The 27442-nt window shown below is 39.3% G+C and overlaps 1 protein-coding gene and 1 non-coding gene across 41 annotated transcripts in view; one reads left to right on the top strand and one right to left on the bottom strand.

Moving 5' to 3' along the window:
* PTPRD (protein tyrosine phosphatase receptor type D) overlaps window positions 1-27442 on the bottom strand; it is a 1860044-nt gene that overhangs the window by 1663265 nt on the left and 169337 nt on the right. The window lies entirely within an intron of this gene.
* LOC114808304 lies at window positions 23454-23593 on the top strand. The gene has a single exon (XR_003756150.1). It is a non-coding gene; the product is annotated as a small nucleolar RNA SNORA7 (small nucleolar RNA).

The following is a 27442-nucleotide window of genomic DNA, read 5'->3' as shown; positions in this document are numbered from 1 at the left end:
CAAGGAGCCTGGCTACTGTTCCTAGAAACTAGCTGCCTGAGGTCACCTCAAGCCAAGTCCCACATATTATTATTATTATTAATAACTGTAATGATGATAAAGATGGAATTTAAGTGCTTACTATGTGCCATGCATTTTGGTAGATACAGGATGAAATAGAGGATGATCCGGGGAGTCAGAAGGACCTTGGTTCTAATCCCAGTTCCGCCACATGTCTGCTGTGTGACCCTGGGTAAGTCACTTACCCAGTGCTGCAGTTACCTTATCTGTAAAACATGGGGATTACGAGTCTGAGCCCAATGTGGGATGGGGACTGCATCCAACGTGATTAATTTGCATTTACCCTAGTGCTTAATACAGTGCTTGGGATACAGCAAGTGATTAACAAGTACCATAATTATTATTATGATTGTTATTATTAGATCAGCCACAGCCTATGTCCCACACAAGGATCAAAGTCAAATGGGTAGACAAAAGGTACTGAATCTCCACTGTATAGATTAGAAAACTGAGGCCTAGACAAGTTAAGTGATTCATCCATGGTCACACATAGTCAAGTGGTGGAGCTGGAACTAGAATCCAGTTCTCCTAATTATTATTATTATTATGTTACTTGTTAAGCGCTATGTGCTGAGTACTGTTAATAATAATAATGATGGCATTTGTTAAGCGCTTACTATGTGCCAGGCACTGTTCTAAGCCCTGGGTTAGATACAAGATAATTGGGGTGGACACAGTCCATGTCCCATACAGGGCTCACAGATTTAACCCCCATTTTACAGATGAGGGAACCGAGGCACAGAGAAGTTAAGTGACTTGCCCAAGGTCACAGAGCAGACAGGTGGCAGAGCCAGGATTAGAACCCATTACCTTCTGACTTCCAGGACCGTGCTCTATCCACTAGGCCACGCTGCTTCTCTACTAGAACTTACTGTTCTAAGCACGAGGGTAGATACCAGTACGCTGTGCTTTTGCACTCAGCCTACAATATTTCTCACTTCCAGCCCCCGCTAAGTCCCACATTCCTATTCCTGCCATAGATAATAGAACTCCAGGTGAAATGCTGCATTCCTACACCTCATAGGGTTACCCCAATTCCCATGTGAACATAAAGTGTTCTTTATCTCTGGCAATCTGCCATGAAATCAGGCACACATCAGGCCAGGTCCTCCTTCAAAGGGTGGGTGGGAGAAGGACCATAGCAACCCTCTGCCTCTCCAGAAACATGTATCTCTCCCCTGTGGAGAAAAGAGGGCTCAATGAGTCTGTGGAAAAAAAACAAAAAACACCAGAGCAATTTCTCAAATATCGTCTTATAGGATAGCAATTTTCTGATCCGTAGAGCCATCCTTGACTTCAAAACTGTAGAAGACAGCACTGATTTAAACTCTATAACATATGTGGAAAAAAGATAGGTAATATGCAATGGGAGGAAGAATCTAAACCAAACTTGTTGACCCTACAACATTCTCTCCCTTATAATATATGTCACAGAAATATTTTTTCTTCAAATGAAAAGTAATTTAGACATATAGCCCTTCTATTTTTTCATTTGTGACACAGATCATCAATTGAATGAAAATGAAAGAATGATTCCTATTAAACGTCTTAGTTTTCCTGTCAGAAACAAATTCAATTCACGTAGCTGATTAAAAAAAATAAAAAAGATGTAAAGAGCATAAAAAGGACAATTTAATTCGGCATAAAATACAGCTTTTGGAGGCAAATTATATAAGTATTAATGTGCAGAGATAGCGCTGTAACTGAGACGTATTTAAAGAGATTCTTTCCCTGTTAGAGTGATTTTTGTGATCACTAGACATTAGATTAGCCCTACTGGAACGCTTTAAGAATCATTATTATTCAAGATATGTTTAACCTTTATACAAACATATGATAATTTTAATGCATAACTTGTAAAACCTAAGCCAGGCATATTTTAGACCTACTTGAGAATGATAATGAATGAAAGGACATATGGCCCATCATGCTACAGAAATGTTATTGATTCATAGACCTTCCATCAACATTAAGTCATCTAATTAAATTAGTTATTTTCTTGAACATAAAAAGATTAAGTAGCCAGAGAGTATGAATAAACAATAAGACACAATGGGGGCTTGGTTTTCCTACCCCCTGGAGTGGTTTTAGTGTTATTATGTGAAATAGTTATTGTGGGAAAATGTGCATTTTTTGTTATAATTGACAAAAAATGAAGTCAAGGATTTTAGAATGCTGAACAGATGCTTCAACTGAGCTGTTTGGTTTTAACTTCTGCACTGTTTTCATTGTTGGCTAGCCAATTCAAGCATTTCATACACTAGAGAAATTCTCTATTTAATCTAGCAATTCTGTATTGTTAAGATTTCTATATACAAAACTCTTTTATAGAAAATGTATACATTTGATGGAGAAATCTTTTTATAATAAGCTTAAAGCTACTCAAATTTCAAGGACTGATTTTTTTTCTCTCACCACTCAAGACCCTCCAGTATTTCCCCATTCATCTCTGCATCGAAAGAGAAACTCCTTATCATGGGCTTTAAAACACTCACTGAGCTTGCCCCCTCTTATCTTACCTCTCTGATTCCTACTCCAACCCAGCTGACACACTTCAATCCTCTAACACAAACCTACTCACTGGTACCTCAATCTCCCTCATCTCACTGCTGACCCCTTACCCACATCTCCCTTCTGGCATGCAACTCCCTCCCCCTTCACATACGACAAGCCACCACGCCCCCCACCATCAAAGCCTTATTAAAATCACATCTTCTCCAAGAGTTCTTCCCAACTAAGGCCTCATTTCCCCTACTCCCTCTCCCTTTTGTATCCCCTCTGCACATAGAGCAATACCCCTCAAGCGATTGATATTCACCCCACAGCACTTCTGTGCACATCTATAATTTAATTTCAAGTCTGTCTCCCCCTTCTAGACTGTAAGTTCCTTGTGGTCAAGGGATGTGTCCATAACTCTGTTGTACTGTACTCTCCCAAGTGCTTAGTATGGTATTCTGCACATGGCAAGCACTCAGTAAATACTGACTGATTTTTATACGGAGAAAGGTTTCATTTCCACTTTTCCACATCAGAAAATTTTCGTTCTCTGACAAGATGGCTACACAGGCCGTAATTTTCAAGCATACTTTTCCCATAGTCCAAAGAGGGTACCCTGCAGTTGGACTCTTCTATGGTCACACTATAATTCTGGAACAGCCTTGGAGTCTTGAAACGCTTTTTCCTTTCTAAAACTATTTTCAAATTCTAATGGAGTGTCTTGCAGAGGGAAAGCTGGAAAGTTCTAAGGGCGGCCAAGCAGACTGGAGTTACTACCAGCATTACCATACCCCTTCTGTCCTTCCTGATCACTTCTCACTGCCCTCCATCTACCAAGCCCCTCCACCCCAGCAATGTGGTCTAATGGATAGAGCATGGGCCTGGGAGTCAGAAGGACCTGGGTTCTAGTCCTGGCTCTGCCAAGTGGCTGCTGGGTGACCTTGGGCAAATTCATTCAATCAAATCTATTTATTGAGCACTTACTGTGTGTAGAGCACTGTACTAAGCACTGGGGAAAGTACAATACAGCAATAAAGAGAGACAATCCCTGCCCACAACGAGTTCACAGTCTAGAGGACTAGACTAGGACTGGAGGCAAATCACTTCGCTTCTATGTATCTCAGTTCCCTCATCTGTAAAATTGGGATTAGGATTGTGAGCCCCAAGTGGGTCATAGACTGTGTCCAACATTGGATTTACCCCAGTGCTTAGAATGGTTCTTGGAACATAATAAACTCTTAAAAAATACCATTGAAAAAAATCAGCCTTTCTCTGTCTCTGTTCCTCTAACCAATAACTGTGATATTAGCTAAGCACTTACTATGTGCCAAGCACTGTACTAAACATTGGAATAAAAAGTATAGGATAATCAGGTTGGAGACAGTCCCTGTCTCACATAGGGTTCCCAATCACACCCTCAACTTTATCACTTTCTACATGTTACCCCACATCTCTGTTCTTTATCTTTTTTTCTCTCCCTTTACCTGTCTCTTTTCATATTTTCCTCTGTATCTACAGATCTCTAAATTATCTATATTTATCTTTTCTGCCTTTTCAGTCTCTGACCCTGCCCCATATTCTATTTTGAGCTCCCCTCATCCTAGGAGCTTTCAGGGAACAACTTCAAAAGCGTCACTGAAACCCTCAAAAGTGAGGCCTGGACTACTTGCAGTTCAGCCTAGGCTCCAACATATATTCATTGATTTCTCAATCTCAGGCCAGGTAGGTAGGAGGCGGGTTTATTTGTTAGTGCTCAGATGGAATATCAAAGTGGTTGAACTTTTGTATGGTGAATCAAAAAATATAAATTGTATTCCTAAGGTGGTTGTAATCTGTAGATTATTATTATTATTACATGTATTAAGTGCTTACTATGTGCCAGGCACTGTATTAAGTGCTAGGGGGATACAAGATGATCATGTTGGATTCAGTTCCTGTCCCAAATGGAGTTTACTCTCTGAGTAAGAGGGAATATGTCTGTATAACAGTAACTCCAAATACAGATTCTCAATTGGTTTGCATTTTAGATGACACATGACATGTTTACTCTACCCAACGTAGAATTGAGGACATTATCCAAGCCATAAAATCTCCACTTGCCTCAATTATCTGAAATTTTCAAGGAAAATTAAGTTTCCACCTACTACTTTCAATTGTCCACTTCACTATGAATCTATCCACAGAGCAAGGTTGAAGTAAAGACAAAAATAAATAAGGGCAGGAGCGGGCATGGTGCACAAATCTTTAACATAAGGTGAGAGACAAGGGGAAGCACACTTCAAGATTTTTAAGTTAATTATATTTCTCTAAAGATGTTGTTAAATTTATTCATTCATTCGATCATATTTATTAAGCACTTATTTTGTGCAGATCATTGTACTAAGCACTTGGAAAGTACAATTCGGCAACAGAGACAATCCCTACCCAACAATGGGCTCACAGTCTAGAAGGGGTCTAGAAATGTAAATGTGCTAATGTGGGTACCAGAAATATGTCCATGTAATAATTAAATACATTTCTGCAACTCAAATGCATTAGCAGTTAGTTAATAATGAAATAATTGGAACCTTGGCAAGGATTACTGTTCCAAATCGTTCCTGTTCATCAAAGAATCCATCACAAAACAGTATTCTTTCCATTTTACTGAGAAAGAGGAGAAAAGAGAATACATCAACACTAAGGATGACTAAATTAAAAGAAAAGGACCTATGAATGCTATTGTACAAATCTGAATATGCCACAGCACTTTGTGAAAAGGCCATTATCACTATTTTCATTGAATACACTGTACCAGTTTCTACCAGGATAGATTTCTCTTTGGATCTCTTTTGTTATAAAAATGACAACTCCTTGTGTGTTATGTGCATAATTGCTAAAGTGTGTAGATACCATCAACTGCCCTAAGGGCAATATTATGAAAAATAATAAAAATCAAGTTCATAAAGACATAAAGAGTCCCTCCAGTACTAAAAAGTATAAAATAAAGTCATATTACAAAAATACAATCTAATCCTGAATCCACTCCTTAAGAGATGGCAAAGAGGTATCCCCTGTAATTTTGAAAACTTAATAGGGAATTGTTGATGATATTTCTTGTTTCAGAGATGGGATATTGAGGGATTAATGATACAGAAATTCATTATTCTTATATAAACACTACTCACGGACCCTTCCTATTCCTTTACACATGTTCAAAGTTGCTTAGCATTGTAAATGAAGCACCTTCCATTTCCCCATGTGAACCCATTTTCAAAATTTACTTCTAGTGAATCTATTTTGTTTTTTACCGTAGATGTCTGGACAAGAAGAAGAAGGAAAGGAAAAACAATCAATATAAATGATCTGGATTGCAAGACATTTTTCCAAGGTCCTCTGTATGCCTAGCTTTAACAATTATATGCCTATATAATATGTACATTATTTTATATTCATATATGTGTGTGTGTATATATATATATATATATATATATATATAGTGCCATTTATATGCTCTAATACCTAAGTGCTTAAATGGGTATGGATTCAAGTTACAGGTGATGATACAATAAGCATGGAAGTAAGATGGGGAGATGAGAGATTAGTCAGGGGAGGCCCATAAGACCCCAACTCATACTCTTCATAACTCCCATTAAAATTAATCTACCAATGGTGCCTCATTCTCATCTATCCTGCCATTTCCCCATGCCTAAATATACATCCAACTTCAAATCTGACATACCACTGCTCTACCTGTTTTCAAAGTCCCTTTCAAATTGCATCCCTATACAGGAAACCTTTCCTGATTAATCTTTAATCTCCCAGATTACATGTCTCCCAAATGCCACTTCAGTGCCAGTTAATGTGACTGCAGCTGTGACTACTGGACTGAGCTGCAAGAAGATGGAAATTCTGCTCCTCTAGCCACGTACCCTACAGCTTTTACGTCCTTGGCTTTTATGTTGTTTCTGCATTATTATTTTTTATTGTTTTTCCTTATGTCTGTTACCACTTCCATTTTCCCCTTCATTCTTATATTATGAGCACCTTTAGGACCAGGGACTGTATTTAATTATCACCTTCACATTCTTTCCCAATGCTTAATATACTTCTTTGCATGCAATAGGCACTTAATAAATTCCATTACTACTAGCTGTCCAAAAGAAAACAAGAAGCAGCAGCAGAAGCAGCGTGGCTCAGTGGAAAGAGCATGAGCTTTGGAGTCAGGGCTCATGAGTTCGAATCCCAGCTCTGCCACTTGTCGGCTGTGTGACTGTGGGCAAGTCACTTAACTTCTCTGTGCCTCAGTTCCCTCATCTGTAAAATGGGGATTAAGACTGTGAGCTCCATGTGGGACAACCTGATTCCCCTATGTCTACCCCAGCACTTAGAACAGTGCTCGGCACACAGTAAGCGCTTAACAAATACCAACATTATTATTATTATTAAACAAGATAGGACTGTAGTATGCTGGGCTGCCATAGCATAATGACACAGTATTCAATGTCCTACTTATGCCAACTTGGCCCAAGGAAAGTAAAATGAAGCCATATTACAATAAAATAAAAGATATCTAAGTGTAATATGTCACTGCCAAAATTTGGATTTCTGGTTGCTTATGCCTTACGACTTGCAGGCACTCTCTGCATGTCTGTGATTGGAGTCACAAAATGAGAATAGCCTTATTTAGCTTTAAAATGCATCAGTGTTATTCTTGTAGCGGTAATTTATAAGAACAGTGGTTCTTTATATTTTTCATAAAAAAGATTCCTTGCACCACATTTCTAATATTTTAATCACAAGGGAGATTCTGAAATATCACACGTGTGTCATCCTGTAAAAACTCTTTTTCCTTTCAAAAGCATATGTGTTGTAGATAATCTAGAAGGACAAATTCTGTTGTTAAGTAGCTTCACTTGTAAAAATTTCCAGATGGTAATTGGTATGTTTTCCTTCTTTGTAGTGAGGATTTGTTTCAGAGATCGAAGAATAGAAACTAAACCTAATAAAATGCATAGTCTGGTAATAGGAGCTCATTTGGGGGAAGCAAGCAAACACAAAATTGAATCAGAAGTGGTTGAAATTGATCAATGATTATTTTGTCATATTTTAAGGGGATATTTTGAAAGTTTGCACTTGTAGCCTATAGCAATTTAATTATGATTGTTATGAGAAATAACACAATAGAGGAAAACTTAATTTCCTCATCTGTAAATAGAATTATATTCATCTATGCAGAGGAAACTATGGCATAGAGAGGTTACATGACTTGCCCAAGGTCATCCAGGAAATCATTAGAACCTTGTTCTCCTGATTTAGTATTTTGTGTTCTTGACATTACTTTTACTGGAGTGAAGTCAAACTCTGGGAACATTAGTGTATTTACATGTTCAGAGGAGTTCTATAAACCATTCAATCATCATTCTAATTGATAGGATTAAAATGTGACATATGAAGGGCTGAAGTTGCTGGCTTCAGTGGCAAGACTTTAGGTAGTGACAAATGACTACATATTTCAGTAAATCATACCATTTTCAAAAGAGGTATTAAGGATATTTCTGTTTCTTATTACTAAAGTCATACCAGTTTTTGGGTTTTTTTTTTACAAGGCAGACCAGATTTTAATAGTACATAAGTGAAGATAGTCTGTACTTTGGAAGAGATTATCTGGATTAATATTCAGACACTAATACACTAAATACTAGTACACAACCTATTCACTAGATTGTAAAATCCTTGAGGCCAGGGATCCTGTCTACCAAATCTATTGTATTGTACTCTCCCGAGCACTTAGTACAGTGTTCTGTATACAGTAAATGCTCAATAAATACATTGATTGACATGAAAAATTACCCAATCTTTCTGGTGTTCCACTGTCTTTGGTTTTCATATTCATTTCTAGCATGTTGATATTGGATAGATACAGGATCCTAAACCTATTTTAGCAAGCCTGATTCAATGTGGGTATTCTCTTGAACGTAACTATATGACCACTGTTTTTCTGCTTACACTATTTTACAATACTGATGCCATGTTTTGCATGCTTTTTAATTTTATTTCTTGAGTAGAACCGGGGCAAGCACTGTTAAAAGAGAAATGAGATTACAATTTCAGTTTCAGTGTCAAGTGAGCAGAATAAATTCTAAATATGCTTTAAAAGAAACCCTGCCTATTCAGATAATCAAGAAATCCCAGACTAGAACTATTTCAGTTTTACCTGTCTTTATCAAAAACACTTCCTTTCAGATAACAAATTAAGTAGTTCAGTAGCTTAAAAAACTAGCAAATCTTTTTCCTGCAGGAAATGTGAATATTTTATCACCACAATCCCTTCTGTATAATCCAGTTTCTTTTCCCTTTCATGTGCAAGAAGGGTACTCTTAACAACAATATGTGATGATATAAAGGCTCATAGAGAATCTATTTTCCAAATAATTCTGAGAAGATTTGAGTGTTCTCTTTGGAATTTGAAAAGTACACTTCATAAAGTAGAGAAGCTATTCCCTTAATTTTCTAAATATTAAACATAGTTGACAGGGATCTTGTTTGCTTTTTTGCATATTGGGCTTTTAGTTTTATCCCTCTAGACTGTAAGCTCCTGGTGGAGTTCCCAAGCACTTAGTACAATGTTCTGCACATAAGTCCTCAATAAATATGGTTGATTGATTGATTGCTTATCAATTGGCAACATAACCATCAAGCTCAAAACTAAGGGTAATTGGACTTGGGGTTGAATAAGGCTAAAATGTTGACTATCAGCCTTGAAATATAACTAGTGGTATTTGGTGCCTAACATTAGCCTGGTCTGTAGAGCTCAAGCCTGCTCACCAGTGATTAGAAAATAAGGTTAGATTTCCCCTGTTTAGATGTAGAGCAAAAACTGAATTGTATTCTATCAAATTTCTTTCAAAAATTCTCATGGAGCCTTGCAGGCATGGTTTAAGTCAGAAGCTAACCTATTGCCTAACACAGGCCTAAATGGAAAGGCATTCAGTTGTCCCCTTTCCCCTACACCTTTCTGCCCTGGTGACATTGGCAATTTGGTGGTGAGAGAAGGGAAGAGTGAGGTTTTAGGATGGGAGTGTGCTTACTCTCTCCTTCCCTGGTTTGTCCCATCACCTAGTCCACAATCTCCTTTACCATCTCAGCCAAAGCATTCTGTGTGTGCCTTCCCGAAACAGGTACTGGTAGTAGTAGTGAGAATAGTAATTGGATTTACTGAGCACCCACGTGGAACACTGCACTGTACTAACAAAGATTTAGCACTCTCTGCCTACCATGATCTTATACTCTAAATCCCTTATAATCCCCAAACATGTCAAAACTTCTATGACATGTTCATATGTTGCATTATTTTCAGCTTTCAGACAACATAAACCTTTGCAGCACTAAAAAAGATATACTGGCCTAGAAAAAGAATGCATAATAGATGTAAATTGTGGTGTTTAATTGTGGTATTTGTTAAGGGCTTACTATGTGCCAGGCACTGTACTAAGTGCTGCAGTGGATACAAGCAAATTGGGTTGGATACCATCCCTGTCCCACGTGGGGCTCACAGATGTAAACATAAAGGTAGACCTAGTATCTGCAGGCTTTGGGGGTAATAGGATTTAAGTATATTTGGATATTACAATACCATACAAAATCAGAAAAAAAGAATCAGATTGAGTTGTTAGAGTTGAGTTGGAATGGTTAAGTACATGACTAAAAATGCTGACCGGTTTTAAGAAGTTGAAATATTCCTGAAGTTTATCCCTCTATCCTTTCATCAGAGAGCTCTAACATTTTGCATATTAAGATAAGAGTCATAGCTTTTCTAACATGTTCCTGAAAACTAATTAGGTGCCCAATCAATCAGTAAATGCTATTTATTGAGTACCTACTGTCCACAGAACCCTATCCTAAGCACTTGGAAGAGCACAGTAGAGTGAGTGGACACGATCTCATTTTAGATTTTTATTTTACTGCCCCCAAAATGTCACAGCTCAGGTGAGTTAATAGGAGTAGAGACCTAATGTGTTACCTGTTTTCCAGTTGAATGTTGTCAATGCTGTCTGGGCATGTAGTGTATATCAGGACACTATCTCAGCTAAGAGGTGATTGGATTCTGAGCCCTTTAAGAGAGGCTTAGGGGTGTTATAATTAGATGTAGAATTACAGTGCTTTTCCTATGGCTTGTGGTGCCCAAGTTACTGGGAAAGGAGCCTCAGAGAAATTCGTGTTATTACTAGACATCCCCAAATATACAGAACTGAAACACAAGAAGAAGTTTAATTTTTAAGTACAGTAAGAGGAAAGTTATACCCAAATCTAAATTAGTGGTAGTGCTTTGTTAATTTTATTATACAGTAGTGTGTTCAGAGGGATTCTGCTGAAAATATCATCGGTAATTGGAAAGCAGTGAAATGTCCCAATCAATTGTTATTATAATTCTATTTGTAAAGCACTTAGTATGTGTCTTGCACTGTTCTACGCTCTGGGGTAGATACCAGTTAATCAGGCTGGAGACAGCCTGTGTCCCACATGGGCTTACAATCTAAGTAGGAGGAGGAACAGGTACGTAATCCCCATTTTACAGTTGGAGAAACTGAAGCAAAGAGAAGCTATGTAACTATCCCAAGATCACACAGCAAGCAGTTGGAAGAGGCAGGATTAGAACCCAGGTCCTCTGACTCCCAGGTCCATGCTCTTTCCACTAGGCCATGCTGCTTCTCAATCAATTAATCGATGGCATTTGTTGGGCACTTCCTGTATGCAGAGCACTTTACTGAGCATTTGGGAGAGCCCGTCAAACGGCAGGGACTGTCTCTATCTGTTGCCGACCTGTTCATCCCAAGCGCTTAGTACAGTGCTCTGCACATAGTAAGTGCTCAATAAATACTATTGAATGAATGAATGAATGAGAGCACAGTAATAATAATGATGATATCTGTTAAGCATTTGGAACAGTGCTTGACACATAGTAAATGCTGGCAGATACAAGCTAATCAGGTTGGACACATTCTCTGTCCCAGATGGGTCTCACAGTCTCAATCCCCATTTTACAGAGGAGGGAACTGAGGCACAAAGAATTTAAGTGACTTGCCAAAGGTCACATAGCAGACAAGTGACAGAACCAGAATTAGAATCCCGGTTCTTTTGACTCCCAAGACTGTGCTCTATCTGCTAGTCCACGCTGCTTCTCCTACAACAGAATTGGTAGACATGTTCCCTGCTCAGAATAAATGGTATTTATTGTGCACTTGCGTTTAAGCACTTGGGAGAATACAATAGAGGCAGTAGACATGATCCCTGCCCTCAAGGAACTTTACAGTCTGATGGACATTAATTTCCAGTTAAGGGAGGCAACAGAGTATAAAGATATGTGCACAAATGCAGTGTGGTTGTGGTGAACATTCAAGTTCTTAGTAAGTACAGATCCAAGTGCATAAGTGAGGCAGAATGGAAGGAGAATTAATTTGGGATATGAGAGGGTTAGTAAGGGAAGGCTCCTAGAGGAGTATGATTTTAGTAGAACTTCAAAGATGGAGAAAGTGGCTTCTTTTATATGAAGGGGCTCATTTTCAGTCAGCTCTCTCCCCATTCAAAATTTTCATTTCTGTGGAATTTTTGAACACTTGAGCCACTTCTCCAATATTCCACGTTTTGAAGAACTCCTGCAAATATCTGAGGATTGAGTCTCATCTTCCTTGTAGAGGTTTTTCAAGGTGTCTACTGTGTTATAATCGTGAGCATCTGCAAGAGTTTGTTGATACATATCTTACTTTGCTCCAAATAGTTTTTTGTTTTTTTAATCTCTGAGATTTTTTCATCTAACCAACCTCTGTGGTGTATTCTTGCCATAGCCATGGTCTTAATAATTTATAGGTCATTAAATAGAGACTACCTGGCACAAAATTCCCATTTCTTAAGCATTCTTATGTGGTAAAAATAGTATTTTCTGCCCAATTTATATTGTGTTAGAAGACTAGCAAATGACAGCTCATACCTTAAAAAGTACTAAACTAAAAGATGCCATATTATGAAGAAAGTCATAAACAAATTGATTTGGGCTGCATTTTTCTATGCTTATTTGCCTTTTATTGCCTTTAAACTGATTAAATACATGTAATGTGACAAAGAAAATGTGAAGAGTAATTGCAGGGAAGTTTTCCAGAAGAATAATTTCTTAAGCTATCAGAGAAATGGCTTTGATATGATAAATAGGTTTTATTGCTTCAAAAGACCTTCTCCAGTGAAAATAGGATAACCCTATACAATAATGCTAAAATGAGCTTGAAAAGGCAGGCATCTTGGAATTCACATAGGAAATTAAGACTTCAAACACATTCTGTATAATAAACTAGAAAGAAATTTCAACATTTGTGCCATTGAGTATTCAGCACTGTCAATGTGGTTTACCAGATTAAAAAAAAACAAAAACCAAATGCCAATTTATAAACAAGAAACAATATGCCATTATCTAAACTTCTCTTAAACTTCTTTGTCTGTGTGAAATGCTTTTTGAACTAAATATTTCTTTTCTAGAAAGTATATTTTTCACCCAGCTGTGTCTGGGATAATCTCAACACTTCTAAATAGTCAGCCAAACAATACTATTTATTGAGCACTTACTGTATACAGAACGCTGCACTAAGCACTTGAGAGAGTACAATACAATAGAGTTGTAGACTCATCCCTTCCCTCAAGGGGTTTACAATCTAGTAGGGGAGGCAGATATTGAAATGAATTACAGATATGGGAAACAGCAGAATATACAGATATGCACATAAAGGTTGTGGGGCTGGGGTTTGGTCATTCAGTCATTCATTCATATTTGTTGAGCCCTTACTGTGTGCCGAGCACTGTACTAAGCTCTTGGGAGAGTACAGTACAACACATTCCCTGCATACAACTAGCTGACAGTGTAGAGGTGGACACAGTTATTAATATAAATAACTTACAGATATGTACATAAATGCTGTGGGGCTGGGAGAGGGGACACATAAAGGGATCAAGTCAGTGCAATGCAGAAGGGCATGGGAGTAGAGGAAAGGAGGGCTTAGTCAGGGAAGGCCTCCTGGAGGAGATATGCCTTCAATAGGACTTTGAAGGGGGGGGAAGTCATTGTCTATCAGATACGAGGAGGGAGGTCAATCAGGCTAGAGGCAGGATGTGGGCAAGAGGACAGTGGCAAGATAGATGAGACTGAGGTACTGTGAGGTTTGCATTAGAGGAGCAAAGTGTCCAAGCTGGGTTGTGGATTGTAGTAGGAGGTGATGTAGGAAGGGGCAAGGTGATTGAGTGCTTTAAAGCAAATGGTGAGGAATTTCTGTTTGATGCAGAGTTGGATGGGAAACCACTGGAGGCTCCTGAGGAGTGGGGAAGCATGGAGTACTTAAGAGGAGATATAATTTTAATAGGGGTCTGAAGATATGGACAATGTTGGTCTATTGGATATGAAGGAGGGAGGATGTTAGCAAGCAAGGAGTCAATGGTGATAGAAAGATTGAGGTTCAGTAAATAGGCTGTTGCTAGAGGATCAAAATCTGTGGACTAAGTTGTTATAGAAAAGTAATAACTTAAGAACTGACTGTAAGTTTACTTCGGCAGGGATACACAAGTCAAGCCTTATTTTCCACAAGTCCTGCCACTGAATATGAACATGAACCCAGAGCCTATCAATATGCCACCCCAATTGCCAGACTGCATTTTGGCATTCTGTGCCTCAGTTTTCTCACCTGTAAAATGGGGATAAAATACCTATTCCTTCCTACTTGGACTTTGAGTGCCACGTGAGACAGGGACTGTGTCTGACTGGATTAATTTATACTACCTGACTGATACAAGTACAGTATAGTACAGTGCTTGGTGCATAGTAAGCACTTAACAAATACCACAGATATTCATCACCCCTAATTGACCATATCCTTATCCCACTGTCATCCTCTTACACCTCAAGGAAGTTTCAATAGATTGGGCAGATTGGCAACAAGATTGGGTGGCCAGGGTATTGGGGAGAGAAAGAAGGGGTGAGTTGCTTGTGGGGCAGTAGAAATGGTTCAAACCTTTATTATCAGCAAGTTTACTGAGCACCTTTTGTGTGGCGAGCATTAAACTGGGTATTTGGGAACACACAACAGAATCAAAAGACAGAGTCCTTGCCCTTGAGGAACTAGCCAATTCTTAAGCATTCTGTCATTGGAACAAATATTTTCTTAGGGTATTTCCCTTCAAAATTAACTCTAAATTACATCAGAAAGTGGGAAAGCAGGACTTTCTACTCCAAGTGCATTACCATGTGTTAATGATGGATTCAGGTTACCACTCTCCAGGTAACATCATTTTTTCAAGGTTATGAGGGGAGCTCAGAGTCACCAGTACACCTGAGCAGCAGCTATCAGAAAACTCCAGAGAAAATCAGGACGTATACATGAGGATGCAATCTTATTTTGAATAAACTGATCTATGACATCATAACCTAATACTTTTTAGCCCTTTCATCCTGAATCCCAAACAAACAAATGCATAGCAAAATCTCCATGTCATTAACTGACTAAAAAGTCATACATCATTGATGCTGTTAAGAAAAATGTGGATTCTGCAATTTCTTTTCAAACAAACTTTGCATTTGTGCTACACAGACGTGGCCTCTGTATTATTATTCATGTTACACTTTAGAAGCCAAGTTTTTGTTCTATGGCATGGTGAGAATAACTATAATTAAAATTCTGCTGAATTGATTTCCTGACTCTTCTTGTGATATAACATTTACAAGCTCAGTATTGTGTTAACAAAATATTCCAAAGTCAAATGCTGCTGACTGATGTGGATTCCAAGCACTTAGCATCATGATTATCATAGCAAGACAGAAAAAAAGAATAAAATATAACCAATTTAAGAATGAAATGAATATGATTTCAAAAAGCAAATGATCTTTCAAGCAGTGGGGAGGTCAATCAATCGTTTTATTGAGCACTTACTGAATGGAGAGCACTGTATTTAACACTTGGGAGAGTACAATACAACTGATGTGACAGACATGTTCCCTGTCCACAAGGAGCTTGTAGTCTAGAGGGGGAGACAGACATTACTATAAATAAATTAGTTATACCCATATAAGTGCTGTGGGTCTGAGGATGGGGTGCATAAATGCTACAAATTCAAGTGCACGGGTGACACAGAAGGGAGTGGGAGAAGAAGAAATGAAGATGTGGTTTTTATAAAGCTTGGGAGGTGGTCATCTGCCACATATGAAGGGGAGTGAGTTCCAGGATAGAAGCAGGACATGGGTGAGGCACTGGCGGTGAGATAGATGAGACTGAGGTATAATGAGTAAGTTGTCATTAGAGGAGTGAAGTGTGCAGGCTGGGTTAAAGTAGGAAATCAGAGAGGAAAGATAGGAGGGCAAGGTTATTGGATACTTTAAAGCCAATGGTAAGGAGTTTCTGTTGAATGCGGAGGTGAATGGGCAACCACTGGAGGTTCTTGAGGAGTTAGGTAACATAGACTGCATAGCTTTGTAGATAAATGATCTGGGCAGCAGGGTGAAGTATGAACTAAAGTTGGGAGAGCGGGGGCAGGGAAATCAGCAAGGAAGCAGATTCAGTAATCAAGGGGAGCTAGGATAAGTGCTTGGATTAACATGGTAGCAATTTGTACGGATTGGAAATGGTGGATTTCAGCAATGTTGTGAAGGTTGAACTGACAGGATTTGGTGCCAGACTGAGTATGTGGATTGAATGAGAAAGATGAGTCAACGAAATTGCCAAGTCTGTGGGCTTTTGAGACAAAGAGGGTGGTGGAGCTGTCTACAGTGATGGGAAAGTCAGAAGGAGGACAGAGCTTGTGGAAAGATGAAGAGTTCTATTTTAGATATGTTAAGTTTGAGTTGTCAGCCGGACATCCAGGTAGAGGTGTCCTGAAGGCAGGTGGAAATGAGACTGAAGAGTAGTTGAGAGCTCAGGCCTGAAGATGTAGATTTGGGAATCATCTGCCTTGGTTTGGTAGTAGAAGCTATGGGAGTGAATGAGTTCTCCAAGGGAGTGGGTGTAGATGGAGAATAGAAGGGAAACCCAAACTGAGCCTTGAGGGACTCCCTAAGTTAGGAGATGGAAGGGAGAGGAGGAGCCTGCAAAAAAGACTGAAAATGAATGGCCAGAAAGATAGGAGAGGACAGTATCAGTGAAGCCATGGTTGGAAAATGTTTCCAGGAAAAGGGGGTGGTCCATAGTGTCAAAGTCAGCTAAGAGATCAAAGAGGATGAGGATGGAGTAGAGGCCATTGAATTTGGCAAGAAGCAGATAACTGATGACCAGTTTTGGTGGAGTGTAGGGGTAAGAATCTAGATGGAGGGATCAAGGAGGGAAGTGGAGACAAGTGTAGACAACTTACTCCAGGAGTTTTAGAGATGAATAGTAGGAGGGAGATGGGATGGTAAGTGGAGAGAGTCCTGGGTTCAAGAGAGGGATATATAAGTAGAGATGTCCTAAAGTCAGAAGCATATTTGACACTGTAGAGAAAGAGTGACATCAGGACTGGAGAGAGAGATTTGGGAATCATCTGTGTAGGTATAATAATAATAATAATAATAATAATAATTATTATAATTATGGTATTTGTTAAGTGCTTACTATTTGCCAGGCCCCGTACGGAGCACTGGGGTGGATACAAGCAAATCAGACTGTACACAGCCCATGTCCCACGTGGGGCTTACACTCTTAATTCCCATTTTACATAAGGTAACAGGCACAGAGAATGAAGTGACTTGCCCAAGTCACACAGCAGACAAATGGTGAAGTCATGATTCGAACTCATGACCTTCTGATTCCCAGGTCCGTGTTCTATCCACTACACCATGCTGCTTCATGCCATGCTGATGGTAGTTGAAACTGTGGGAGTGAATGAGTACTACAAGAGAGTGGGTGTAAATGGATAATAGAATGGTACCCAGAGCTGAGTCTTTAGGGATTCCCCAAGTTAGAGTGTGGGAGGCAGATTTTTTTATGATATTGAGTACATGAGCATGTTCAAAGACATTGAAAAGTAAACAATTGAATATGGCAATAAGAGGAGAGAGTTGAGAAATGGCGCGCCTATACTTTTCTACTTGATCAGTTAGGAGACAGGGGTCAGTTACTTGCTTAGACCTCTTACCATTCCTGTCCAAAATTCTCAAATGGGTTGTCTACACCTGTTGCCTCTACTTCCTCTTCTTAAAATCCTTCCCTGATCCTTTATGATCTGGCTTCTGCCACTGAAGCATCTCCTTCCAAGGCCACCAATGACCTTCTCACCAAATCTAATGGATTCTTGTCTGTCTAAATTCTGCTTGACCTTTCAGCATACTTTATCATCATGGACCACTGTCTTCTTCTGTAAACATTATCTCACCTTGGTTTCTCTGATTCAGTCCTCTCCTGGTTCTCCACCTACCTCACTGGCTATTCCTTCAAAGTCTCCTTCACTGAATCTTCGTCTGCTTCCCATTTCCTAACTGTGGGTGACCCTCAAGGCTCTGCTTCAGTTCACAAACTACAACCGTTCCCTTGAGGAACTCATTTGCTCTCATGGCTTCAACTTCCTCTTATATGCAGCCCAGATCACTAACCTAGATCTCTTTCCTTCTCTACAGTTCATCTCCTCATAACTCCAAGACTCCATGAATGCCCTGCTGGCATCTTTAATTCTATTTGTCCAAAGCTGAACCCTCCATCCTCCCCCTGACCTTCCCATAACTTTGGGCAACACCACCATCTTCTCTATCTCTCAAGCCAACAACTTTGGCATTATCCATGAGTCATTTATGTTTCCAAACCCTTATATTTAGCCAGTCACAAAATGCCATCAGTTTTTCTTTACATCACCAGAATCCATCCCTTCCTCTCCATCTAAACTGCCACTACTTTTGGTCAAAGCACATGTCATATCCTGATTTAACTGCTGCGTCAGCCTCCTTGTAGACATCCCTGCTTCCAGTCTCTCCCCACTCCAGTCCATACTTCATTCTGCTCCTTGGATCATTTTTCTAAAAGAATGTTTTGTGCATGCTTTTCCACTCCTCAAAAACCTCTATAGGTTATCCTTTCCTCACTGTATCTAGCAAAGACTTTTCACTAGTGGTTTTAGGTAATTTAATCTGCTGCCTAGTCACTACTTAATCTCCCACCTATTCCAATACACCCCAGCTCACACGCTTCACTCATCTTAAGGTAACCAAATCTCGGTGCATTTTCACCTCTCTCATCACTGACCTTTCATTCATGCCCTTCCTCTACCTGTCATTTCCTCCTCTTTCACATCCACTAGCTGCTGCTCTCCCCATTTTCAAAGCCCTCCGAAAACCATAACTCCTACAACAGGCCTTTCTGAATTAACTTTATGTATGGAATTTGTTAAGCACTTACTATGTACCAGGCACTATCTTTAGCACTAGGATGGATAATAATAACAATAATAATGGTATTTGTTAAGCACTTACTATGTTCCAAGCACTGTTCTAAGTGCTGAGGGAGATACAAGATGATTAGGTTGTCCCACGTGGGGCACACAGCCTTAATCTCCATTTTACAGGTGAGGACACTGAGACACAAGAAGTTAAATGACTTGCCCAAAGTCACACAGCTGACAAGTAGCAGAACTGGTATTAGAACCCACAACCTCTGACTCCCAAGCCCATGCTCTTTCCACTAAACCACACTTCTTCTATATCAGGTTGGACACAGTCGCTGTCCTACATGGGGCTCACAGTCTTAATCCTCATGTTACAGAGGAGGTAACTGAGGCACGGAGAAGTTATGTGACTTTCCAAGGTCACACATCAGACAAGTGGCAGAGCCAAGACTAGAACCCAGATTCTTCCTACTTGGAGGCCTCTAATCTATCCACTAGGCCACACTGCTTCTCATGTCCACTAATTTCTCATGTTCTCACCCTATTTCCTCCATTACTGCTATTTCAGTTATTCTGCATCACCTCAGCACCTCTTCCCATCCCTCCCCTCCTCTGGTGGTATGTAAGTACGTGGCTTAAACTCTGTTGTTTCCCTTAACCTGCAACTCATTTAAATAATGTCTGGGTCCTGCACTAGATGGTAAACTCCTTGAGGGGAGGGAATTATGTCTACTGATGCTATCTATTTTACTCTACCAAGCATTGAGTATGATGCTGTGTTCTTATTTTGTGGAGTCTTTTTTGTATTTGCCCTCGCTCCGGAGGGACTGCCTTTAACTCGGTTCTACTGAATTTCATTTAGTTTATTTCTGGCTACTGCTGCTCTCTCTAACAATATGCTGGTGATCATTTTTTTCCTGGAAATTCATTTTCAGAATCCAATTTATTAGAGTGTAAAATATGCACTGATACTATTCTTCAGGATAATCTTTCAATAAAAGTGTTTTCTTTCTATGATAAGCACATAACTGTTTATCATACCTGGAAATAACTACTTTAGTAATAATAAACCAACCCTGAAATTCATTAAACAATTAACAAAGCTTTTTATAAAATAATGAAAAATGATAAAACCAAATATATTCATAATCATTAATACTGTCATAAAAACCAGACATTAAAATTATTCAACATATATAGATTAAAAATGATAAATATAACAAATGCATTTGTGTATCAAATCACAAATATATGAGAAATCATAGCTAGGTGCTGAATTATTTTATAGCTAATATTTTGAAGAATATTGCAAAAAAATATGGCAACCTAAGAAAGAAATCTATACTTAATGGGATAGCCATTCACTGAGCGTAAAATACTAGATTGTAAACTCTTCATGGGTGGGAATCATGTCTACCATCTTTACCAACAAGCATTTAATACAGTCCTCTGCACACAGTAAGCACTCAATAAATACCACCGATTGACAATCCAGATTACTCCCTCACCATAATTTGTCCATTATTCTCCGTGCACAGGCAGAGGGTAGAAAACTCTGTAGCAATAATAATGTCATTTATTGAGCACCCTCCAAGTATTAATCACTTGGGAAAATGCAACTCTCCCATAGTGATCACTCCTTCTCTCCCTGGGCAAAATTGTGTTTCACTGAATTTGAAGTGTAGTGATAAAACTGTGTCTCAACTGAAAAAAGCCAAAGCATAGCCATCACATGCTGCCAGACTATTTTCCAGTTCATTTAGGAGAAAGCCAGCAGGATCATGGAATAGCAGAGATAGAAAGATGTGGTTTTAGGTGTAAAGAAAAATTATTTACGTGAAGAATGTGGGATTAATTGAAATCCAGCTGAACTGTAAATATCACAATATGAGATTCAACAAAATCATGGTCTTAAAATTTGGCTCATGGGTTTGTGTTAGAGAAATGGAAAGCAGCCAATGATTTTCAAGTAATTGTGTATAATTGTACCATAAATGTAAATTTAATTGAGGGCCTGATCCTTCAGCTGTCACACTGCATAGGGAATGTAGGAAAAGGACCACAGTAACTGCTGCCTTCCCTCCCACCATCCAGTGTCCCCACTCCTGGAATGCTCCATGCACACCAGACTGGGGATAAAAGCTGGTCCAGCGCAATTCCGCCCTGCCGAGAAAAGTGCTGCAATAACCTTCGCCTTCCCTCTTGCTGCGGAGGGTCCCTGATCCCGACATGTTCCGTGCTCACGGAGATGGAGATATAAGCTACTCCAGCAAGCTCTTGGACCCCTCTATCTGACAAAATCACCATCTTCCCTCCCATATTGGAGGATGGAGGGTGGAAAGCGAGATTCTCCATCCCCCACCAAGAGTTTGAGCATGTATTGTGTATTTGTTTGTGTTTAATGTTTCATCACTCTTGATATATCTGTCTCCAATCCCTTTTCTTAAACTTTTACATTGTAAGCCCCCAAGGGATAGCAACTGTGTCTAATTCTCACTGGTGAACTACCTCCCTGTCTTTAGGACAGTGCTCTGCACACAGTAAGGACTTAATACTCTTACTACTACTGTTTCATATGTTTCATATTGTCTTATGTTGGTAACCATGGCTGTTCAAAATTTTTGAAGAACACAGGTCTATTTAATGTGTGAAATACTCTTTTAGAGTAGTAAGTTGGGCACTTTGGAACTAGAATGATTTTTTCCAAATCATCAGAGGATTATTTAATGTCATCTCAATAATGTAGTTCTCACTATAATGTATCTTCCTATATTATGAGTTCTGGCTAAATTCATTAAATTGTGAGGTCCTTGAAGGTAGGGATTTTTTCTTGTGCTTCTATTGTATTTTTTCCAGTGATAGGTTCAATTGTATGTCATTATTATGAAAGGTTGATATTCCTTTTGAACTTAAAAAAAAAAAGGTTTCAAGAAGAAGAAAAATCTCATGGACCGCTGGCAAGAAGGATTTGGAGGAAGAAACAACTACTTCTGCTAGTTTCATAACCACTGGGAGGGTCCAATTAGACTGTAAGCCCGTCAAACGGCAGGGACTGTCTCTGTTGCTGACTTGTTCATTCCAAGCGCTTAGTACAGTGCTCTGCACATAGTAAGCGCTCAATAAATACTATTGAATGAATGAATGAATGACTGAGGGACACTCAGGACAGTCAGTGGAGATGGAAGCCCTGGAAGCCCTGGAGATGTGGTTCCTTGACATACTGACCGCTTTGCTTCCACCCCCTATAAAAGGATCTGAAAAGGTACCTGCATATTCTAATACCCCGATTCTTATTCCTTTTTTTTTCCCTGTTTGGTATCTGGACGGCTGAAGTTCCATCCATATTGTAGTTGACATTTTTGAGCTTTTAGGAGCATGGACTAGTCAGTCTATCACATTTATTGTGCACTTACTGTGTGCAGAGCACTGTACTAAGCACTTAGGAAAGTATAATCTAACAATAGATACATTCGCTACCCACAGCGAGCTTATAGCAGGGGCCTGGGTGTCAGAGGACCTGGGTCTCATCCCAGCTCCACCACTTGTGCTGTGTGACCTTGGGTAAGCCACTTAACTTCTTTGTGCCTCAGTTATCTCATCTGTGAAATGGGGATTAAATATTTGTTCTCCCATCTAGATTGTGAACCTCCACTCTCCCCCCTTTCCCTCTCCTCCTCCCTCTCTCCCATCCCACCCCCTCAGCACTGTACTCGTCCGCTCAACTGTATATATCTTCAACACTGTATTTATTTTGTTTACTGAGATGTACATCACCCTGATTCTATTTATTTGCCATTGTTTTTATGAAATGTTCTTCCCATTGACTCTATTTATTGCCATTGTTCTTGTCTGCCTTTCTCCCCTGATTAGACTGTAAGCCCATCAAAGGGCAGGAACTGTCTCTATCTGTTGCCGATTTGTACATTCCAAGCGCTTAGTACAGTGCTCTGCACATAGTAAGCGCTCAATAAATACTATTGAATGAATGAATAAACCTCATGTAGGATAGGGTCTATGTTGGACCTTATTAATTTGTATCTACCCCAGTGCTTAGAATAGTGCTTGACATAGTAAACATTTGCCAAAAACCATAATCATTTTAATAAAAATTATTACTATTATTATTATACTTGTTAAGTACTTACTATGTGCCAAGAACTGTTCTAAGCGCTGGGATAGATACAAGTTAATAAGGTTCAAAACAGTCCCTGCCCCATCTGGGGCTTACAATCTAAGTAGGAGGGAGTAGGATTTGAACCCCATTTTACAGATGGGGTAACTGAGGCACAGATAAGTAATTTGCCCAAGGTCACAAAGCAAACATGTGGGAGAGCCAGGATTTTAATCCTAACTTTAGTAGCACAACACAACATTAAAAAAAACTATTCTGTGTGCAAAATTTACATCAGTTATGAACATGTTCATTCTTTTCTCTCCTCCATTTCTAGTCCTACCAACTTCCCATGTCAGTAGAAGAATATGGGCCATGAAAATATGAATGCAAACCAATATTCTCCAAGGGAAGAAATGGGTATTGTTAATTATGGGTGGGCCCCTATCAGGGTCACACCTGGAGAGTTTCCAGTACTCTACCAGTTTCAAATACAGGGGGGAGAGTCAGGCAGAGGCATATCCATTCCATTCCTAGCTTGGGCAGTGGCTAGTGAGTGGAAGACAATCTGCTACAAGTCAAAACTCCCCTGTGCTGGGCAGCAGAGGCATGCGAGACAGTCGAGGGTGGAGACTCAGGTTTACTGCATGGAAGGAGACAATGGTAAACCACTTTCATATTTTTACCAAGAAAACTCTATGGATACACTATCAGAACGATTGCAGATGGAGGTCGGGCGTTCTGGGAGAGATGTGTCTGTGTTATTGCTATGGGTCGAAGACGACTCGACAGCATAAGACAAGTTATGGGTGGCAGTGTCTTAACATGGAAACTGGTTTCCCTCTAGTTTCCAGTTTTCTAGCCAAAACCAAACCTTATTCCAGAGAGCCTTATCTTCCCTCTCTCTAGGACGACTTCAAAAACCAGTACACAAAAATGGAAGGACCAAGAAAGGAGATCAAGAGACCATATCTCATTTAAAGAATTCCATTAGAAAACAGACATTTCAAAACCTGATTAAGACTAATTTCCACGTTGAGGAGCATTCTAACTTGAGAATAAGCTCTTGACAGTAGTTGGAATGACTTCTCAAAATAATGAAATACTGAGCTTGAGGTACCTTATCTCTTCTGAGCTTTGTATACCTTACTTTAGCATTCTATATTGAACTATATCGGGTTCTCCTATACTCTCCTATTCAATAAATACCACTAATGATGAATAAAATACTTAAACTTATTTTAAAACTTAAATTAAGTGTCCTATTTAGATTTTGTTAACTCCACATAGGAACCCAAATGCAGTGAAAAGACCCATAATTATGTCTGTTCCCAAAGTGCATAGAGACGATGCTGTGTACAACCTAGGTACTTATTAAGTACTATTGATATTGACACTGAAAATAGATGCTAGAGTGTTAAAAATTTTAAGTTTTATTTCTTTCTTGGCTTTCAAAATAGCACAGTTGGTATGCAAACGCTTTACTTTTGGAAAATTAATAAAAATTGTTGTGTAGGGTTGAAGGAGTTTTCCTCTTCATACTTTATTTCACAAATCTATTTCTTAATTAATAGGTTTTCATAGGGCTTCTAGCAACTATTTGGAATGTAAGCAGGCATGAAGTTTGAGTTATTCAGATGTATAATTGGATCATTGATATCATGAGGTTCTTTCCAGAATTAAATTAATAGTTTACTCCTTTGTGTTTGAAATAACTATAATTATCCAATGAAAAATGCATTTTAGGTTAAATAAAATTAGAGGGGATAGGAGTTTTCTCGTGAATGTTTGGGTTGAAGCTATGACTGAAAATGACTCTTCTCTAAGTTTTACTGAAGTTTTTTAAGATGAATTGTAAATATGCCCCTTTTATATAGGTTTAGAATGAGCCAAACTCAAGAGCATATATATTTTTCCCTTTTGGTTGTATCCATTTTCCACAGGAATTCAGAGTATGAAAAAATAGGAGTTTATGGATAGATTGAACGATCCCTCTCTACATCAAGCAGACAATCCTGACTGTCGTCTTTAAGGCACTCAATCAGCTCTTTCCCTACTATGTATCCCCGCTCTTCTCCCACTATAACCCTGCCCACACACTTTCATTCCTTTAAAACCAACTACTTCACTGTGTCTTGCTCTCATCTTTCCTACTCTTGACCTCTTGCTCACATTCTCCCTCCCACCTGGAACTCTTGGCTCCTTCATATCCCCCATACCACCACGCTCACCATCTTCAAAGTTTTACTTAAATCATATCTCCTCCAGGAAGCCTTCCTTCACTAATCTCTCATTTCCCTATCCTATTCTCTCTTTCTCTTGTGTTAGCTATGCACTTGAGTCCTCATCCCTTAAGTACTTAGGTACTCACTCCACCCTCTGCCCCTGCCCCTTGTATACATCTATTTAAGCTCTGTATATCCCTGTGCCTGTAAATTCATTTTAGTGTCTGTTCCCCTCTCAGGTTGTAAACTCTTTGAGGACAAGAATCATGTCTTTTAACTCTATTGTACTCTCCCAAGCATTTAGTACATTGCTCGGCACAGAGTAAGCATTCAACAAATACTATTATTGCTTGTTCATTTGGGTGTTAGCACTGTCAAATGTAAATACTCTATGCTTATATTTATGCACATAACAACAAGATGATACGAGGGAAGCAAGACTTAGAAGCATAAGAAAGGGCCAGAAAAAAGAGCTTGCTGACTAGAAAATCATGCTATTGTTAGTCAAGATGAAGTGATTCCAAATATACATGATTTCTTAATAAGATGCCATAAACATGTAATTATCCATCTCCAACATATAAACCAATGTGTGCAGATGCTGCACAATGTTATGATACACTAAATTGGGGCAACATCAAGCGAGATGAATAAAAAAAAATATTTACAGAAAATTGTGAATCACAATCTAAACAGTGTGGGATAACTATAAACTGCTGGGAAATACTAGCACCAAGCAGTTGTTAAGGAATCGAGTTTTCTTTGGAAGTCAGGAAAGGAATGAACTCAAGAGGCAGAGTCACAAACACTGCCAGGTGTTATAAATAATAGTAATAAGCACAAACCCAAGGTATATACAAAAGGAAAATTGAGTTTTTTCATTCAAAAGCATTTAGTGAGTGATTACTGTTTTCAAAACAGTATACTTAGCACTGGAAAAAAATACAAGGATGAGAATTTGACATGATCTAAGAAAGCTCAAGGGACTAACAATATAATCAAACAATCGATGTTATATTAGACTGTAAACCCATCAATGGGCAGGGATTGTTCTGTTACCGAATTGTACATTCCAAGTGCTTAGTACAGTGCTCTGCACATAGAAAGCACTCAATAAATACTACTGAATGAATGAATGAATTTGTTGATGCTACTGTATGGGAGAATACATTACAATAGTGTTAGTAGACACTCCCTGCCCACAAGGACCTTATAGTCTAGAGAGGGAAAAAGACATTGAAATGAATTATGGATATGTATATGAGTCCTGTGGGCTGAGGGTGGAGTGAATATCAAGTGCTTAAAAGATACAGATCCAAGTGAGCACTTACTATGTGCAGAGGATAGTACTAAGTGCTAGGGAGAGTATAATATTATAACAGAGTTGGTAGACACATTTTTTTAGAGAAGCAGCTTGGCTCTGTGGAAAGAGCCCGGGCTTGGGAGTCAGGGGTCATGGGTTTGAATCCCCACTCTGCCACTTGTCAGCTGTGTGACTTTGGGGAAGTAACTTAACTTCTCTGTGCCTCAGTTACCTCATCTGTAAAATGGGGATTAACTGTGAGCCTCACATGGGATAACCTGATTACCCTGTATCTACCCCAGCACTTAGAACAGTGCTCTGCACATACTAAGTGCTTAAACAAATACCAACATTATTATTATTTCTGCCCACAATGAGCTTACGGTTTAGAGGGAGAGACTGACGTTAATATAAATCAATAAATTATGGAAATGTACATAAGTGCTGTGGGGCAGATGAGGGGTGAATAAAGGGTGCAAATCCAAGTATAAGGGTGACACAGAAGGGAGTCGGAGAGAAGAAACGAAGATCTAGTTGAGGAAGGTCTCTTGGAAGAGATTTGCCTTTAATAAGGCTTTGAAGGTGGGGAGAGTGATAGTCTGTCGAATATGAAGAGGGAGGGTGTTCTAGGCCAGAGGCAGGATGTGGGAGAGAGGGCAGCGGTGTGATAGAGGAGATCAAGGTACAGTGATTAGGTTGGCTTTAGAAGAGAGAAGTGTGTGGGCTGGGGTGCAGTAGGAAATCAGGGAAGTAAAGCAGGAGGGGGCAACTCAGAAGGGACAGGGAGTAGGAGAAATGACGGCTTGGTCAGGGGAAGGCTCCTGGAGGAGCTGTGATTTTAATAAGGGTTTGAATAATGTGGGAACGAAGCATTAGCTACAAGCACGTGAGAAACGATAG

This window comes from Ornithorhynchus anatinus, chromosome X5, assembly GCF_004115215.2.
Source record: "Ornithorhynchus anatinus isolate Pmale09 chromosome X5, mOrnAna1.pri.v4, whole genome shotgun sequence".
Taxonomy (NCBI): domain Eukaryota; kingdom Metazoa; phylum Chordata; class Mammalia; order Monotremata; family Ornithorhynchidae; genus Ornithorhynchus; species Ornithorhynchus anatinus.
Note: the sequence above shows the minus strand (reverse complement) of the source record. Positions and strands in the feature narration are given on the sequence as shown.